Source organism: Schistocerca nitens, chromosome 1 (assembly GCF_023898315.1).
Source record: "Schistocerca nitens isolate TAMUIC-IGC-003100 chromosome 1, iqSchNite1.1, whole genome shotgun sequence".
Taxonomy (NCBI): domain Eukaryota; kingdom Metazoa; phylum Arthropoda; class Insecta; order Orthoptera; family Acrididae; genus Schistocerca; species Schistocerca nitens.
The window spans coordinates 257,841,366-257,859,299 of NC_064614.1; the positions used below are offsets into that span (position 1 = coordinate 257,841,366).

At 42.7% G+C, this 17,934-nt stretch overlaps 1 protein-coding gene across 8 annotated transcripts in view; it reads right to left on the reverse strand.

The window, feature by feature from the left end:
• The window catches only part of LOC126247424 (parathyroid hormone/parathyroid hormone-related peptide receptor-like), an 841,770-nt gene that overhangs the window by 95,047 nt on the left and 728,789 nt on the right, over positions 1–17,934 (reverse strand). For 6 of the 8 annotated variants that reach the window (XM_049948480.1, XM_049948486.1, XM_049948477.1 and 3 more), the window contains one exon: positions 672–728. The exons of the other annotated variants lie outside the window; for them this stretch is intronic. The gene's annotated coding sequence lies outside the window, so the exon portion shown is untranslated. The remainder of the gene's footprint in view (positions 1–671; positions 729–17,934) is intronic. 8 annotated transcript variants of the gene reach the window in all.

Here is a 17,934-nt window from a genome sequence, read left to right on the forward strand (position 1 = left end):
AAGTGGGCAAGAAAATAGCTGTGTGCAGTTATATGAAAATGCACAGAAGGTCACACAGGACCTAAGACTGTCGATAATAAGGCCTGAATGAAAGTACTCGCTGATGATGGCGCGAATGTGAGGAAATATGTTTGGACCTTAAAAAGAGTCGTTGTTTGGATAACTACAGATCTGATTTCTCATAAATTAAACACTCCTTTTATCCACATTCACAGATTATCTTGCTAATCAGATAAATCAAATTGCTCTAGCACGTACTACACTGTAACACACGGGGTGAGTGTGCCCCAATGACACATTGCTTCGGGAAAATTCGGTGGCATTCATATATAGTGATATTTCGGTCGGTTCTTCATTATCTTCATGGAAATTCTGCGTCTTATTAAGTATGTTCCAACTGAGATCAAGAGTCTTTACTCAATGTTCTTCAGCTCAAAAATATGCATAAACTTAGATCACGTGCAGTTGTTAAAGAAATCTGGAAGCAACATTAAAATCTCCATTTAAACGTAGTAGGACAGTTTCTGAAAATTATCGGAATGTACTCTCCCTGTTGCAGTATTCTAGATTCCGCAGAATAGCTGTTCGTATATCTTATAGAACCCACAAAGAATAAAAGCACGATAGTTTCACATTTAGCGACAAACATTTTCTTGTAGCGCGATACTCACTCGTTGAATTTACAAATTGAGGAAGTTTTGGTGGTGGCTGGCTGCATGAATTTTCATCTGCAACAGAAAAAAATTAACGAAATGTTACAGTACGTCCATTCGCAAGATTGAACATTTGATGAAAGTGGTCAATTTATTATGATTTATGGCTTCCTGCAGAAAAATTTCAAATCGGGTTTGTTTCCATTGGGAACAGTGTGCTCCACGACCGATTTAACGAGATCCATTTTAGGATGATCAGTATCGCTCGTAAATTTTTAAACAATTTATTCCCGATCTATTTTAGCTACTGTGTAGCATTCTTTAGCGCAGTTGTATCCAAGTCATGATGACCCATCGTAAATAGAATCGCACGTTATACAACATTGACATTACAGATAACAGTTGAAATTGTTATGCACTTATGAGTTTAACTATTACCTGTTACGTCAATGCAGTACCATGTGCTATTTTATTTACAATGACTCATCATGGCTTGGAAATAACTGCACTGAAGATAGCTAAACAGTAGCCGAAATCACTCTGCAGTAAACAGATTAAAAATTTACGACCGATGCTGCTCTTCCTCCTACCTCGGAAAATTTCAGATGTCACACTTTTCTTTACTCAACTGTGAAAGTTTCACACACACTTATTACAGCCTACATCTATTACAACTAAAATCTGCTAAGACACCCTTTCGGTTTCATCCTTTTATTGTTCAATTCGCGAGCAATGCACATGATGTGTGATATCCCATTATCTCTGCACAATGTTGAAGGATGAAGTCATTGCTATCAGGATGTTATTTTAAAACACTACTTTATTAAGCATTGCTAGCTACATAGAGACTTCACATGTCGTCAGACACTAAGGCCTTTAGGCAACAAGAGTGGCACATTGCCTAAATTTCATAGACCATTTGTGCAGCATGTATCTGCATTGTCAGAAGAAACTAAGTTACGTGCTCCGGGTATCCTGCACAGGAAGTTCTGCCGTGGTACGAATAAATAGGTGCATCACGGTGAGTGATAAAAAATGGTGAAGCGAACGGATACGTACTCGAGTTGAAGTACGCTCTACAGTACGATTCTTGTGGACTTTTCTTCTATATTGTACACAGATTTAGCATGAAGTTCCGGCGTTACATGGATCAAAGGCTGTGTTGCAAAGGAGGAAAGAAGGAAGATTAGGGTTAACGTCTATATCGATGTCATTAGAGACGGAGCAGAATCTTGCAAAGGTTCAAAGAAGAGATAGGAAGTTTCCCGTGCTCTTTCGAAGTAACCACCCTGCCACTTGCCTGGAGCAATTTAGTGAAATCACGGAATACATCAATCTGTATGGCAGCATGCGCATTTGAGCCGTCGGCCGCGTCGGGCCGTAGTGGAATGGTGCCAATGATTTTCCAAACGCCGCACAGACATGGGTGACGCTGACTGGAAGGTCCAGACTTTGCACCAAGTGATCTCCATTTTTCTGGCAAGCTCAATGAACATCCAAGGAGGAAAGAGATTTTCCAAAAATGAAGACGTTAATACAGCAGTTCTCAAACAGACTCCGTGTTGTAACGTGACACGGCTGGAAAAGAAACCCCAGGCTACCGTTTCGAGTTACTGGAGCTGTGTAACTATAAGTTAAAACTGGAGAAATCAGGTAATGATTCACTGCTGCGGTAATGCCCAGAACCGCGAACAGAATCAGACAGTGCATAGCGAGCGTTGTCAAAAGGCCAGAGCGGTGGGCGGGGGATGGGGGGGGGGGGGGGAGGGGGGAGGGAATATAACCATTAGCTATAGCTGTCGAAGAGCGCCAGAGATGGTTCCCTTTCGGGAAATGCGTCCAGCACGAAAATGCTATAGAAGACTGTACGTTGTGGTGAGTATATCTGAACGGAGGCTGGGCAAACGGTAATGGGTTCCGTTGAGTTAAGCATGATTAGCGTCTACGGACAAAAGAGGGATTAGTGGGAGTGAGTGTCTGGTATTAAAGTTGTAGGCATTTATAGGTAAAAGCCGAGAGGACAGCTAACAGCTGCACATGGTCGAAGCGAAGTGTTATTTGGAACTACGAAGACTTTAATAACTTAAAATGAGACATAGAATACTGATGCAGTAATATGAACGGTTGTTTGCAAATCCAAAAAATGCAGTCCCATGTACATAAACATCAAATGTAACTAGAAGTATAATTACACTTTACACCACAAATATTTATAACTCTAAATAACAAAGCTGTCTTACGAGGTAGACATAACATCGGATAACGGCATTTCGCAACAGCCACTAGCACGAGTAAACCGCAAATCACATTATTAATTATGCCATGATCATATGTGCCTACATTAATTGTGTCATACCAGGAAATACTCCATACACACATTTACAAATGAAGCAGTACGTTGTTATTAGTATATCATATTAACGCATTAACCTTGTCGACAGTACTTGACCCATAGTGTCATAAAGGCGTATCCTCGCCTATGTAAATCGTACACCTATGTTCAAAACAAAAATGATTAGTGTCAGTAAACACGGTATCAAATTATGTTCAATGTAACATACGAAATTAATTGTAGAATTACTAGTCTAGGAATGGTGGTCGTGTTCTATTTACATTACATTTACAGTTCATTTTCATTCCATTTCAAATGCACATGATCTGTCCGAATGTTGCAAGAAATGCATTACGTGGTAGGGAGGAACTTGGGATCTCACTGGCTACAGTTTAGTGACGTCGGTGAACGTGGTGGCCGGAGATGTGCTCTTGGAAGATGCTGAACTGGAAGGGGTGTTATTACGACTATCGGTGAGAGAGGGTGATTCTGGTTTTTTTTGTGTGAGAGTCGATGTCCGGTTACGACCACAGGAGACTTCTTCGTGATGGAGATTGTAGTCGATTGATAGATTCTCAATAGAGGTTTGCGACTGTGACTTGGACTGTCAGAGCTTGAGACTGTTTTTCACTGTAAACTGAGGTGGCAGAGTTCATGGGATAGAGATACACAGTTGGTGATAGTATAACGTACAACAGGTATAAAAGGGCAATCCATTGGCGGCACTGTCATTTTTACCCAGGTGATTCGTGTAAAAAGGTTCCCAAATTGATTATTGCCGCGCGACAGGAATTAACAGACACTGAACGCGGAACGGGGCCTTACGCAAGGGAAATCGTTAGGGAATTCAGTTTTTCTGGATCCACAGTGTCAAGATGGTGCCAGAGAATACCAAATTTTATGCATTACCTCTCACCGCGGACCACGCAATCGCCGACATGAAACTACCAACAGCGGCGGCGTTTGTGTAGAGTTGTCAGTGTTAACAGACAAGCAACATTGGGTGAAATAGCCACAGAAATCAATGTGGGACGTACGACGAATCTACCCATTAGGGAAGTACAGCGAAATTCCGCACCAATGGGCTATGGCAACAGAAGACGGATGCGAGTGCCATTGCTAATAGCACGACATCGAAAGCAGCGCCTCTTCTGTGTCGGACCCTAGACAACTGGTAAATCGTGGCCTGGTCAGATGAGTCCCGACTTCAGTCGGTAAGATCTAATGGTAGGGTTAGAGGGCGGCGCAGATGCCACGAAGCCATGGACATGTCAACAAGACATTGTGCAAGCTGGTGGTGGCTCCATAATGCTGTGGATTGCGTCGTCCGATCCAAATAAAGGGCCGGCCGCGGTGGTCTAGCGGTTCTAGGCGCGCAGTCCGGAACCGCGCGACTGCTACGGTCGCAGGTTCGAATCCTGCCTCGGGCATGGATGTGTGTGATGTCCTTAGGTTAGTTAGGTTTAACTAGTTCTAAGTTCTAGGGGACTAATGACCTCAGCAGTTGAGTCCCATAATGCTCAGAGCCATTTGAGCCAAATAAAGGGCCATTGACTGTAAATGCATGTTTTCGGCTACTGGAGACTATTTGCAGCCATTCATTGATTTGATATTCCTAAACAAAGACGCAATTTCTATGGATCAGAATGTACCACGTCATTTGGCTGCAATCATTCGCAATCGGTTTGAGGAACATTCTGGGCTGTTAGAGAGAATGATTTTGACACCCAGATCGCCAAAAGTGAATCCCAAAGAACATTTATGGGAGATAATCGAATGTTTTTTGTACTTTCAACATGGCAGTCCAGTCAGCAATCGTGATAATCTGATACATAAGATTGCCTCGATTGCGATAATGAGACCAGCCTTTACCTAGGTTTCAGGCCAAATAATTGAGTCTTCTTCAGAAGATGTACCTAAATCTATCATTTGTCTAGCGGGGCACAGTCTAGAAGTAAAACTAAAACAGCCTGAATAGGCTTACTTACATTTTAAAAAATGTACCGCATTTTAGTCTTATTGTGCTGCAGAAGTGTGAAGAAAGGAGGTGACCATGGCTTGGAGAAGCACTCGTGCGAGTCTGAAAGGGGTCAGGTTGTGGTCTTAAGAGTGGCGGGATAGTCTTTTAGGAGAACTGGCACACAAATTGGAACTGCTGCTACAGTTGTGCAGCGATGCTGGTGTTAGTGGTCATGTGAACATTCTCATACCCGTAGACGAGGTTTTGGACATTCTCACATCAGAGACGTCTGCCAGAATAGTTGCACGGTGGGGACAGCAGTGGCAGACCGTACACTTACCACAGCACACATAATAGGGCTTTCGAGCCTAGACGTGTGAACACGAACTGATTACTAACGGTGGGACTACGGGCACGCACGCCTCTATCCCTTCTTCCACTCTAGGCACGGCATCGACGTGCACGGCTCGACTGGTGCCGTCAGAGGATCACTTGGTTTTCAGCGATGAAACCAGATTCTGCCTGCACAGAAGCGATGGTCATTTGAGCTTTCCACGTGGACCTGTTGAGCGTTGTCTCGTAGAGTACATTTGTCTAAGACACACTGACCGAAACTCGGGCATTATGGTGTGGGTTGCGATAAAATAAAACGCTCATTCATCTCTGATGTTTCTGGAGGGGTCACTAATCAGCACTCAGTACGTGAAGAATGTTGTCAAATCCATTCTTTTGCCGTTCTTGCAACAGGTAGGTGATGTTCCAACAGGATAATGGGCGCTCACACACTGGACGTGAATCTCATTGTGCTCTACAAGACGTGCAGCAACTTACGTGGGATATAAGTGGACGATAAGTGAGTTGTGTGATTCATAAACCAACAACTCTTACAGAACTACGTGAACAGGTCGAGCAGGCGTGGCATAACGTATCCAAAGACAGTATTCGCCATTTGTAGTATCGACTGGGTGCCTCCCGTGGAGGCTTAACCACATACTATTAAGAGGGTTTCATAATGCGTCGCTACCCTATGTCTTGCGCTGTTGATCTGAAAATGTAATCATTTCATGTTCTTCACACGCAATGTTGCAAAAAATAATCTCAAGTGAACCGGAAACCTCTGGAAGGGTGTACTAATTTTTTTTTCCCCGGCAGGGTATTTCTTGTTGAATAAACCAGTTACGTAAAACAGAAATTGGGAGTGAAATGCTACGTTTCCACTGTGATTTTCCTGAACTTTTATGTATAATAATCATTATTTCGCATTACGTGTCTGCCCTCAACCTTTGACTGCACTATTACCAGTGTAGGAACGGAATGGTCACTACTACATCAGGGGGTAAAGCAGACAGTTTACAGCTCTACCTTTATACATCTACGAGCCAAGGTTTTAACGAACGGAGTCGTACATTAGTCCAAGGAGAGTTTAGTCGTTGTGACCAAAAAGCGGATTTGTATCGTCGTGGAACTGAACGATTGATAACATGTTCCGACCGTTGTTTAGACATTTGAAGTGTAGTGAACATTCAGTAAAATATACTTAGACTACTATAATTATGAGTAACTAAGTTTTTGAAGTCCCCTCATAGTTTAGAGCTCTGTCTTTCTTAAGTGCCTAATAGGTCTGGGTACGTCATGAAACAAAAATTACAGCTTACAAGGATTCGTGTCATCTTCTGGGAACTTGAAAACGAGGAAAGCTGGAAACAAGCTGGTAATTCTTAATGAAGTACTGTTATAAAATAACTGCTTGATGAAAATGATGTAATTATTCATGCTGATTGCCAGACAGCGTATACCTCCATAAATGATCTACTTTGATTACATTTGCGAGATGTATGTGGAAAGAAGAAATACGTTACCCGATGCTTCCTGGGACGTATATTCTTGAAATTTTAACGCTAAATCGCTCCGTTACCTACAACGGATTTCTTGTAATATCTGCCACTGTAGTATCACGAACATCTATGTGATACTACAGCCCTTGCTACACAAAGTCGTGACGGGACGCGCTGCTCTCTTTCCATTTTCTGCATTCCCTATGTTAAGCTAATCTGGTGAAATGTCCCAATCCAACCAGCAATATTAAGAATCAATCTAACAAGGGTTCTGAAGGTGTTTGAGGAGAGCCAGGGTGAGCTGACCGACAATCCCTGCTTTGAATGCCCATCAGGGAATAACATTGAAAAAAGTGTGACTCGTGTGCGCGAGGGGTAATCTCACTGCCATATAGCGCCAGGGTCATTGCACAGACGAATAACGTTAAAGTAGCCAATATGCACACTGTCATGACCGTCTCTACATACGAATAGGGAACGCCAAGCTGGCCTCGAAAGCATTGATGGACGAGCATAAGGCCGCTCGGGAAAAGTCGCATTTGAATTTCGGGGAAGTGTTGAAACTGAGCCTGGCTTTTTAGACACTGTAATTAACAGGACGAAACATGGACATCTGGATACGTCCAGAGAGTAAAACTACAAAATACCTAATAGCTTACCACGTTTTCCTCCGTAGAAAAGAACCTTAGAGAGAGTAAAAAGTGAAAACAATGGTAGTTTTGTTTTCGGACAATAAGGCTGTGTTCTACAAGGAGCTTGTACCTGGAGGAGAGACCACCCTCAGAGGACACCAATTTGGCGGCACTAATGCTATCCAAGTCGCTATAACGGCAGCATTTACCGAGACTGCCATCGACGTCTTCCAGGATATCTACGCCTACATCTGTATCAGTACTACTGACAAGGGATTTCAGATCGATTCCGTATTTCTGGATTTTCGGAAGGCTTTTGACACGGTACCACACAATCGGCTCGTAGTGAATTTGCGTGCTTATGGAATATCGTCTCAGTTATGTAACTGGATTTGTGATATCCTGTCAGAGAGGTCACAGTTCTTAGTAACTGATGGAAAGTCATCGAGTAAAACAGTATTGATTTCTTGCGTTCCTCAAGGTAGTGTTATAGGGCCTTTGCTGTTCCTTATCTATATAAATGATTTGGGAGACAATCTGAGCAGCCGTCTTCGGTTATTTTCAGATGACGCTGTCGTTTATCGACTAATAAAGTCATCAGAAGATCAAAAGAAACTGCAAAACGATATAGAAAAGATACCGGAAAGGTGCGAAGAGTGGCAGTTGACCCTTAATAACGAAAAGTGTGAGGTCATCCACATGAGTGCTAAACTCAAACTTCGGTTACACGATAAATCAGTGTAATCTAAAGCCGTAAATTCAACTAGATACCTAGGTATTATAATTACGAACAACTTAAATTGGAAGGGACACATAGAAATGTTGTGGGGAAGGCTAACCAAAGACTGTGTTTTATTGGCAGGACACTACGAAAATGTAACAGACCTACTAAGAAGACTGCCTTCACTACACTTGTCCGTCCTCTTTTAGAATACTGCTGCGCGGTGTGGGATCCTCACCAGATAGAACTGACGGAGCTCATCGAAAAAGTTCAAAGAAAGGCAGCACGTTCTGTGTTATCGCGAAATATGGGAGAGATTGTCAGAGAAGTGATACAGGATTTGGGCTGGAGATCATTAACAGAAAGGCGTTTTTCGTTGGAAAGGAATCTTCTCGCGAAATTCCAATCACCAACTGTCTCCTCCGAATGCGAAAATACACTCCTGGAAATTGAAATAAGAACACCGTGAATTCATTGTCCCAGGAAGGGGAAACTTTATTGACACATTCCTGGGGTCAGATACATCACATGATCACACTGACAGAACCACAGGCACATAGACACAGGCAACAGAGCATGCACAATGTCGGCACTAGTACAGTGTATATCCACCTTTCGCAGCAATGCAGGCTGCTATTCTCCCATGGAGACGATCGTAGAGATGCTGGATGTAGTCCTGTGGAACGGCTTGCCATGCCATTTCCACCTGGCGCCTCAGTTGGACCAGCGTTCGTGCTGGACGTGCAGACCGCGTGAGATGACGCTTCATCCAGTCCCAAACATGCTCAATGGGGGACAGATCCGGAGATCTTGCTGGCCAGGGTAGTTGACTTACACCTTCTAGAGCACGTTGGGTGGCACGGGATACATGCGGACGTGCATTGTCCTGTTGGAACAGCAAGTTCCCTTGCCGGTCTAGGAATGGTAGAACGATGGGTTCGATGACGGTTTGGATGTACCGTGCACTATTCAGTGTCCCCTCGACGATCACCAGTGGTGTACGGCCATTGTAGGAGATCGCACCCCACACCATGATGCCGGGTGTTGGCCCTGTGTGCCTCGGTCGTATGCAGTCCTGATTGTGGCGCTCACCTGCACGGCGCCAAACACGCATACGACCATCATTGGCACCAAGGCAGAAGCGACTCTCATCGCTGAAGACGACACGTCTCCATTCGTCCCTCCATTCACGCCTGTCGCGACACCACTGGAGGCGGGCTGCACGATGTTGGGGCGTGAGCGGAAGACGGCCTAACGGTGTGCGGGACCGTAGCCCAGCTTCATGGAGACGGTTGCGAATGGTCCTCGCCGATACCCCAGGAGCAACAGTGTCCCTAATTTGCTGGGAAGTGGCGGTGCGGTCCCCTACGGCACTGCGTAGGATCCTACGGTCTTGGCGTACATCCGTGCGTCGCTGCGGTCCGGTCCCAGGTCGACGGGCACGTGCACCTTCCGCCGACCACTGGCGACAACATCGATGTACTGTGGAGACCTCACGCCCCACGTGTTGCGCAATTCGGCGGTACGTCCACCCGGCCTCCCGCATGCCCACTATACGCCCTCGCTCAAAGTCCGTCAACTGCACATACGGTTCACGTCCACGCTGTCGCGGCATGCTACCAGTGTTAAAGACTGCGATGGAGCTCCGTATACCACGGCAAACTGGCTGACACTGACGGCGGCGGTGCACAAATGCTGCGCAGCTAGCGCCATTCGACGGCCAACACCGCGGTTCCTGGTGTGTCCGCTGTGCCGTGCGTGTGATCAGTGCTTGTACAGCCCTCTCGCAGTGTCCGGAGCAAGTATGGTGGGTCTGACACACCGGTGTCAATGTGTTCTTTTTTCCATTTCCAGGAGTGTATTTTGTGACACCGACCTACATTGGGAGAAACGATCACCACGATAAAATAAGTGAAATCAGAGCTAGTACGGGAAGATATAGATGTGAGGAGTCGGCAGGAACTACATACTGTTCGGATTTCACGTTAAACGGTAGGTCTCCTCTCCCCCGTTGGATAACTGGGTAGGTTTGGGACCCGCAAGTCGACGAAGTGGCGTCCAAGAGAAAGACTTGCATTAGGAAACTGAGCCACAAAAAATATTATTCCTATCTATATACATTATTAAGCTACTACTGAACATTCAGAGCGTCACTCTTTCTCGCACTTTTCCGGGTTTTATTTAAAACTCCTGAAACAAACGGAAAAAGTATTTTTAATGCTGCTGGTCTGCCATGGCTGAAGACCGTGCGTGAAGTTTGTGTCCTGGCCTGAAAACTGATTTTAGTGCTATATAAGCAGAGCAACAGCTTCAACAGCAAGAGAACATGAAGAACAATACAGCACACAGACCCACTGGTGATGCGTTCATAAACAAAGGAGTAACGCGTCTAGAAAGAAATACGAATATTACCTTCATTCACTTGCATACACGCGGTTCTAAAGTAAAAACCATTAACATAAAAAGAAAAACTATTATTGAGCGCTTTGAATGCGCCACATACGTACACTACACATTTAGAGACCAGTGCGCATGTATGTAGGTATCAGATCAGTAGATCATGTGTGGATTATAACCTGGGACTCGCAGCTGGTTTCCAATACTTCTCTGACTGGGATTAAATTTTCACGCTGTAGGTCAGTGCACGAGCAGTAATTGGAGCAGCAGCCAACAGCCGTGCAAAATTAAAGGCAATAAGCGGCCATTCAGCCCTGACAAACGCCCCACGTGATTCTAGATAGCGAACTAGGACAAGGACACCAGCGGCCAATATCAAGTGAAGCGATATATATACGCACAGCGTCCCCTGCGAAAACTGTTGACATAGAGGAACAGTCCTTCTAAAATCTTCCATTTTTAGGAACCATTCACATTCGCCTGCAAAAGTTCATAAGAAATAGTTTCAGCACATACTGATAACAGCTGCACAATGAAAGATAATTTCACAAGGTGCGGTTAAAATAATCATAAAAATTAAAAATTTCTGTTAAATACTGAAAGACCTCCAGCATACCGGTACCGCTGACGGCAGGTATTCGCAGTTATCACATCTAACACTGTCTTAGGGCTCACATTTTCCTTTTTTTATACTGATGTACTTTGCATTTTGTGCTGTGGAGTCATAAAGTTTATGAACGGAAATTACGTATAAAATTAATCAGTAAATGTTCTGCGGTGACTTAGAGGACATATGGGTAACAACTATTAATTCCTGCTATTTGAATGTGATACTAAAAATAGGGAAACGCTACACTACAAGAAAATAATAAAAATGCCCATCAAGGAAATAAACACAAATAAATTTAGCATTAAGGTGTACAAATCACTTTTAATAATAACCATCATGATAACACTGGACAAAAATCTCGCAGATATGTAGGAAACTCTGTTTCTACCCTTAATAATGGTTTCAGTTCGCAGAAGAAGAGATTTCACAAATTTCTTCAGGAACACCACATAATGTAAGCCACATTGATGATAATATCCCTTAAAGTTCCAGAAATGCGGAAAAATATTGATTTTATTGTTTCATTCCCAGACTTTTACTATGTAATTACGAAAGGGTCATTTGCAGTAGTAGTCGAGCTGAGATACTATGCCTCAGAGTTCGTCAAATCAAGAAGGTATGTGTGGAGCCCTAAAAGCACGGTAGATGTCGTCCTGGATGACGTGACTACCTCCTGCACGAACCTGTAGAAAGTAAGGGCAACACTTGGTCACCGAGAATACTGCATTAAACATCATGCTTCGTTTTCTTAAAAAAATTATTTAATATTTAACAGTTTCATATAATAACATCACATAAAAGAAAACAAACTCATTTCAAAAATATTTATATACTCTACAAAACTTTCATATGTCAGTCTTTAGCAGGGAAATCTGCAAGAAATTTTCCATGGAATTATTCCTTAGACGACATTCTTGTAGAATCCACATTACATTTTCTTTTTCGCGTAATTTTTCTGTCAAGATAAAACTTTACACACTGGAGTCCTGATAAAATTGGCGCTTGTAATCGTGTATTTAGGACGATGAGTTACTTTCTGGTGATCATTTGTAAGCGTGCTAGTTACTGTAAGTTTCCCGTTAATTTAAGCCCAAAAGTTATATGAACTGTGTGCGCCATAATCCACGGTGTTGAGTGTTGCTTTGCTTTGGGAAACGGTTTCATTCGTGTATTACGGCGCAGTAGAATCATGCCCCTGACCGTGTACCGTATCACGCCAAAATTTGCGTACTCTATAATTATGCCGGAAAATGAAGCGTCAAGGAAATTTCAGTAGTCACTGCCATCTCCAGCTACATCGAATTATTTTTCAGTCTAAAATTATTTTTCTGTCATCATTTATGATAAAATCCTGCAGAGCACTTAGGATCAGAGTTGCATCAGCGTTTAATTTCAGTAACGCCATGGATTAACTCTCACAGTGCTTCAGCGATACTGTTACAGTCTATAGTCTACATATTGATCGGTTACCCATTAGTGAAACAGAATTTTTAGTGTTATGCCCATTTTATTTTACTCCAGTCATTTCGCCGGGTGCTTCCACATGAGAGTAGCAGTATGTCTATGAGATACTAAGCGAGCAGCGAAAGTATTGTAAGTAGGCTGTTTATGTTTTCTTATTGGCAACGTTACGTAGCGCTCTGTATGAAAATCACTGGCTGTGCTGTGTGCAGTCTGTGGCTAGTTTGCCTTGTTGTCTGCCATTGTAGTGTTGGGCAGCGGCAGCTGGATGTTAACAGCGCGTAGCGTTGCGCAATTGGAGGTGAGCCGCCAGCAGTGGTGGATGTGGGGAGAGAAATGGCGGAGTTTTGATATTTGTAAGAATGGATGTTATGAACTCCTATATATATTATGACTTTTGATGACTATTAAGGTAAATACATTGTTTGTTCTCTATCAAAATCTTTCATATGCTAACTATGCCTATCAGTAGTTAGTGCCTTCCGTAGTTTGAATCTTTTATTTAGCTGGCAGTAGTGGCGCTCGCTGTATTGCAGTAGCTCGAGTAACGAAGATTTTTGTGAGGTAAGTGATTTGTGAAAGGTATAAGTTAATGTTATAGTCAGGGCCATTCTTTTGTAGGGATTTTTGAAAGTCAGATTGCGTTGCGCTAAAAATATTGTGTGTCAGTTTACGCACAGTCTTGTATAATTTTTCTAAGGGGACGTTTCAGTATGACAGGTGCAAGTTTTGCGGGCTTAGTCCGTTAGGCTACTCTAGAACCTTAGACATTAGATGCCATCATTGTCATGCGAATTGTGTTGCCTGTCGATTAATGTGACGTCACGCTGATCTCTGTTGTCCATTCACTTACTTAAAATTAAGGATCACATTCAACTAAGAAAACAATTTTTTCAATACTGTTGTGTAGTTACCATTCCTCACTGTAAAACGTCAGAATCTTCAAAAAACACACAGTTACTAGGTTAGTCAATAACAAATTTGAGAATGATTTTTAGAAATGATTTTCGTAATTCTCAAGTCTCAAAATTATTCAGTTTCAGATATGGCCCAACTGTGATAGCACGAAACGGGAAGCAAACTAACCTAATTAGACTAGAATGTTATCAGGTGTTATACAAAAAAAAACAAATGCCCAAGAAATACCACATGGTGAAGCTGACATTGTTGTTGTGGTCTTCAGTCCTGAGACTGGTTTGATGCAGCTCTCCATGCTACTCTATCCTGTGCAAGCTTCTTCATCTCCCAGTACCTACTGCAACCTACATCCTTCTGAATCTGCTTAGTGTATTCATCTCTTGGTCTCCCTCTACGATTTTTACCCTCCACGCTGCCCTCCAGTACTAAGTTGGCGATCCCTCGATGTCTCAGAACATGTCCGGCCAACCGATCCCTTCTTCTAGTACAGTTGTGCCACAAACTTCTCTTCTCCCCAATCCTATTCAATACCTCCTCATTAGTTACGTGATCTACCCACCTTATCTTCAGCATTCTTCTGTAGCACCACATTTCGAAAGCTTCTATTCTCTTCTTGTCCATATTAGTTATCGTCCATGTTTCACTTCCATACATGGCTACACTCCATACAAATACTTTCAGAAACGACCTCCTGACAGTTAAATCTATACTCGATGTTAACAAATTTCTCTTCTTCAGAAACGATTTCCTTGCCATTGCCAGTCTACATTTTATATCCTCTCTACTTCGACCATCATCAGTTATTTTACTCCCTAAATAGCAAAACTCCTTTACTACTTTAAGTGTCTCATTTCCTAATCTAATTCCCTCAGCATCACCCGATTTAATTTGACTACATTCCATTATCCTCGTTTTGCTTTTGTTCATGTTCATCTTATATCCTCCTTTTAAGACACTGTCCATTCCGTTCAACTGCTCTTCCAAGTCCTTTGCTGTCTCTGACAGAATTACAATGTCATCGGCGACCCTCAAAGTTTTTACTTCTTCTCCATGAATTTTAAGCTGACATTACATTGTCTAATTTAAGGTTAGGAAAGTCATAGATCTTTAATACATTGTCGAATCATTCTGCACAAGTTGATGAATTTCGCTTCTGTTTGAAGTGATGGATGACTCTAGGTCATACAGAGCACACTACGCAGTATCATAGTTGATAAAAACGTAATGCGATGATTTTCAAGACCATTAATCATCTCGGATGTCACAAATTTTCCGTACGTCCAAGCACATCTATGTTAATACGGTAGGCACGTAGTTAACAGATTAAGTAAGTAGTCTTAGTTACTACATCTACTTCGTCATATTCCTGGCTAAGTACTCCAACAATGGTGAACGATGACACATTGCCTGCAGAACGAGATTTTCACTCTGCAGCGGAGTATGCGGTTATATGAAACTTCCTGGCAGATCAAAAATATGTGCGCTACCGAGACTCGAACTCGGGACCTTTGCCATTGGCGAGCAAGAGCTCTACCATTTGAGCTACCCAAGCACGACTCACGCCCCTTCCTCACAACTTCATTCTGCCAGTACCTTGTCTCCTACCTTCCAAACTTCACAGAAGCTCTCCTGCGAACCTTGCAGAAGCAGCACTCCTTGAAGAATGGATATTGCGGATACAAGGCTTAGCCACAGCCTGGGGGATGTTTCCAGAATGATATTTTCACTCTGCAGCGGAGTGTGCGCTGATATGAAACTTCCTGGCAGATTAAAACTGTGTGCCGGACCGAGGCTCGAGCTCGGAACATTTTCAAAGGTTCCGGGTTCGAGTCTTGGTCCGGCACACAGTTTTAATCTGCCAGGAAGTTTCAAATATTGTGTGGTTTTATCTCAAAAACTTCTTCTCTGCACTGAAGCTGCTGATTCAGAGCTACGCACAGTTGAATGAGAAGTCTCTCAATGAACATATCTGTCGAGTTGTCTAGAGACCAAAGACGAACGATACTTGCCTTATTAAAAATAAAGACGAGATCTGATAGAAGCTGAAGGTATGTTGACTATCGTCACCTCCCTCTCAAGATGATTCAGTTTGATATTGCATACAGGCTACAACATTAGTTCCTATTATCAAATAGTGAATACCATTATATAGGAGGGTGGACAAACACATTAACAAGCTTAATATAGTGTGGGAAACCCGTTGGCATTATAAAAAGCTTCCACTCGTCTCAGAATGGATAAATAAAGGCCCTGTATGGTTTTCAGCGGAATCTCTAATAGAGGCCATTTCAGGTAACTCTGGGGGAGGTGGATAGTGATCACTCGTTGATATCGCCACATTAGACCACAAAGGCTCAATAACATGCAGATCCGGTAGCCTAGCCATGGGAAGTACGAAAACTCATCCTCGTGTTCACGAGGCTAGCTGCGTGAACAGTGGCCCCTGTCGTCTTGGAACTCAGCATCACCACTGGGGAACAAACATTATACCATCGCATGAACCCGACCAGGCAATACCGTGAAATGGCTGCCCGAATCATCACTGAACCCCCGCCGCGTTTCACTCTTGAGACATTAACGCGTCTCTGTAAGTCATCGTAGCTGGTTCCGCAAACCAAGACAAGCAGTAAAGTTCGTCCATCTGTCAGCAACATCACAGAAAGCAGATGCTTTTCGACGCTCCGCGCTCAGTTTTAAACAACTTTTGATCAAGTGACGCTGTCGGTGCTTACGAAAGGCTTGAACTTAGTGCTTACGCCTTTAAATAATTTTATAAGTGCTGTTGAAGGACCTGTTGAACCTCTTCCCAGTGACGCAGCAGAAGGAATATGGCATGAAACGTGACGCCCACTTACGAGAGCTCCACCTCAGAAAATAAAAATGGGGCCTCCCTACGCAAGCTAGCAGAAGATTCTCGAACGCTGATGCTTCCAGTGGGCAAGGGAACAGCCGTTGTGTTGTTGCCATGTGAGATCTGTGACCAGTAGATTTACAGATTGTCGAGCTAATCAACGTTCCGGAAGACTGAGAAAGAATCTCCAGAGAGAGTGGATGAAACATGCCAGTGCTATTGAATTCTTCTTGTCATTCGCAAAAAGTTGCTAAAAGATTAAGACCTCTCATTTCTGTAGCACGAACGTTATATGGTCTTCTAAAAATTCGCAAATGTCATAGGTTACAAGTGCAAAATAGGCACTCTGACATATGATTCAGACGGCTTGCTTCGTTACTGAAACCTTGTATGGGGAAATGCTCACATTAGCAACTCTATTTTCTTTATCAGTAGACTGAAGTCACTTCGACTCAATGAAACAGAGTTATTAGTGAGATTCGATGTCATCTCACACTTCAGTTACGTCCTTCTCATGGATTAATTGTCGCTCATCAGCAGTAAGTTCAAAGGCTATATAAAAATGCTTCCTCATCATTGCGTTTTCTTAACTATTTTTTTATTCGACAGTGTATGTTTAGAGCAAATTGGCGGTGCAGCCTTGATAGTCTTCTCTCCCTCTCTGTTAGCGAATTTTTTACGCAAGACTTTGGAGGAGAGGGTACTTGATTCTTCAGAACTGAAACCAAATCTCTTCTGGCGACTTTGCTTTGTAAATACCGGTTTCTTCCCCATAGATATTTTATTTATCTTGGTAATTTTTCTTTTCTGGGACTTCCAGGTTTGATTAATCAGCTTCGCTGTCAACAGAGACATATGTTATGGGGCATTCTGCAGGAGTTTCAGTGTGTCACAATTTTTATTCATGTTTTCAACCTGAAAGTGACACATAGGCGCTAATATTTAATTTATAAAAATGTTTACAATTGGGCCCAGACCTATAAATTCACTCTACTATATTATGTAACGTGCCTACTGATGACGATTGATAAGTGTTGCAAAGGAACTTTTGTTAGGATTTGACCTAAATATGAGATGTGTTTCAGCTTTTCCATTATGTAGCTGTTGGTGTGGAATGTCTTCTTCTTCATATTTTCTTCCAGTAGTAAGTACAACAAGCGCACAGTTACTACGCTAGTCAATAACAAATTCAAGAATCATTTTTAGAAATGATTTTCGTAATTTTCAAGTTTCACAATTATTCTGTTTCAAATATGCCCCAACTGTGATAGCGCGAAACGGGATTTGTCCTAATTTGTTCTCTAATTTGAGACATGTTCATCTACTTGTACGAAATGTTCGTGACTGTGCATCAGGCAGCGTGCTCCGTGACAATGCGCTCAAATAAAATACTTTAACTTCTATTTTCTCAAAACGTAGTGAGATGTGGGTTTCTTTCCAACATTTAAAAACAACTCTGATAGATCAGCACCATTTAGTATACAGTGACGTATCGTCTAAAATGAACCAAATGTAAACTAGTCAGCGATCACATTTTTTACTGCAAACACTTCAAATTTTATAC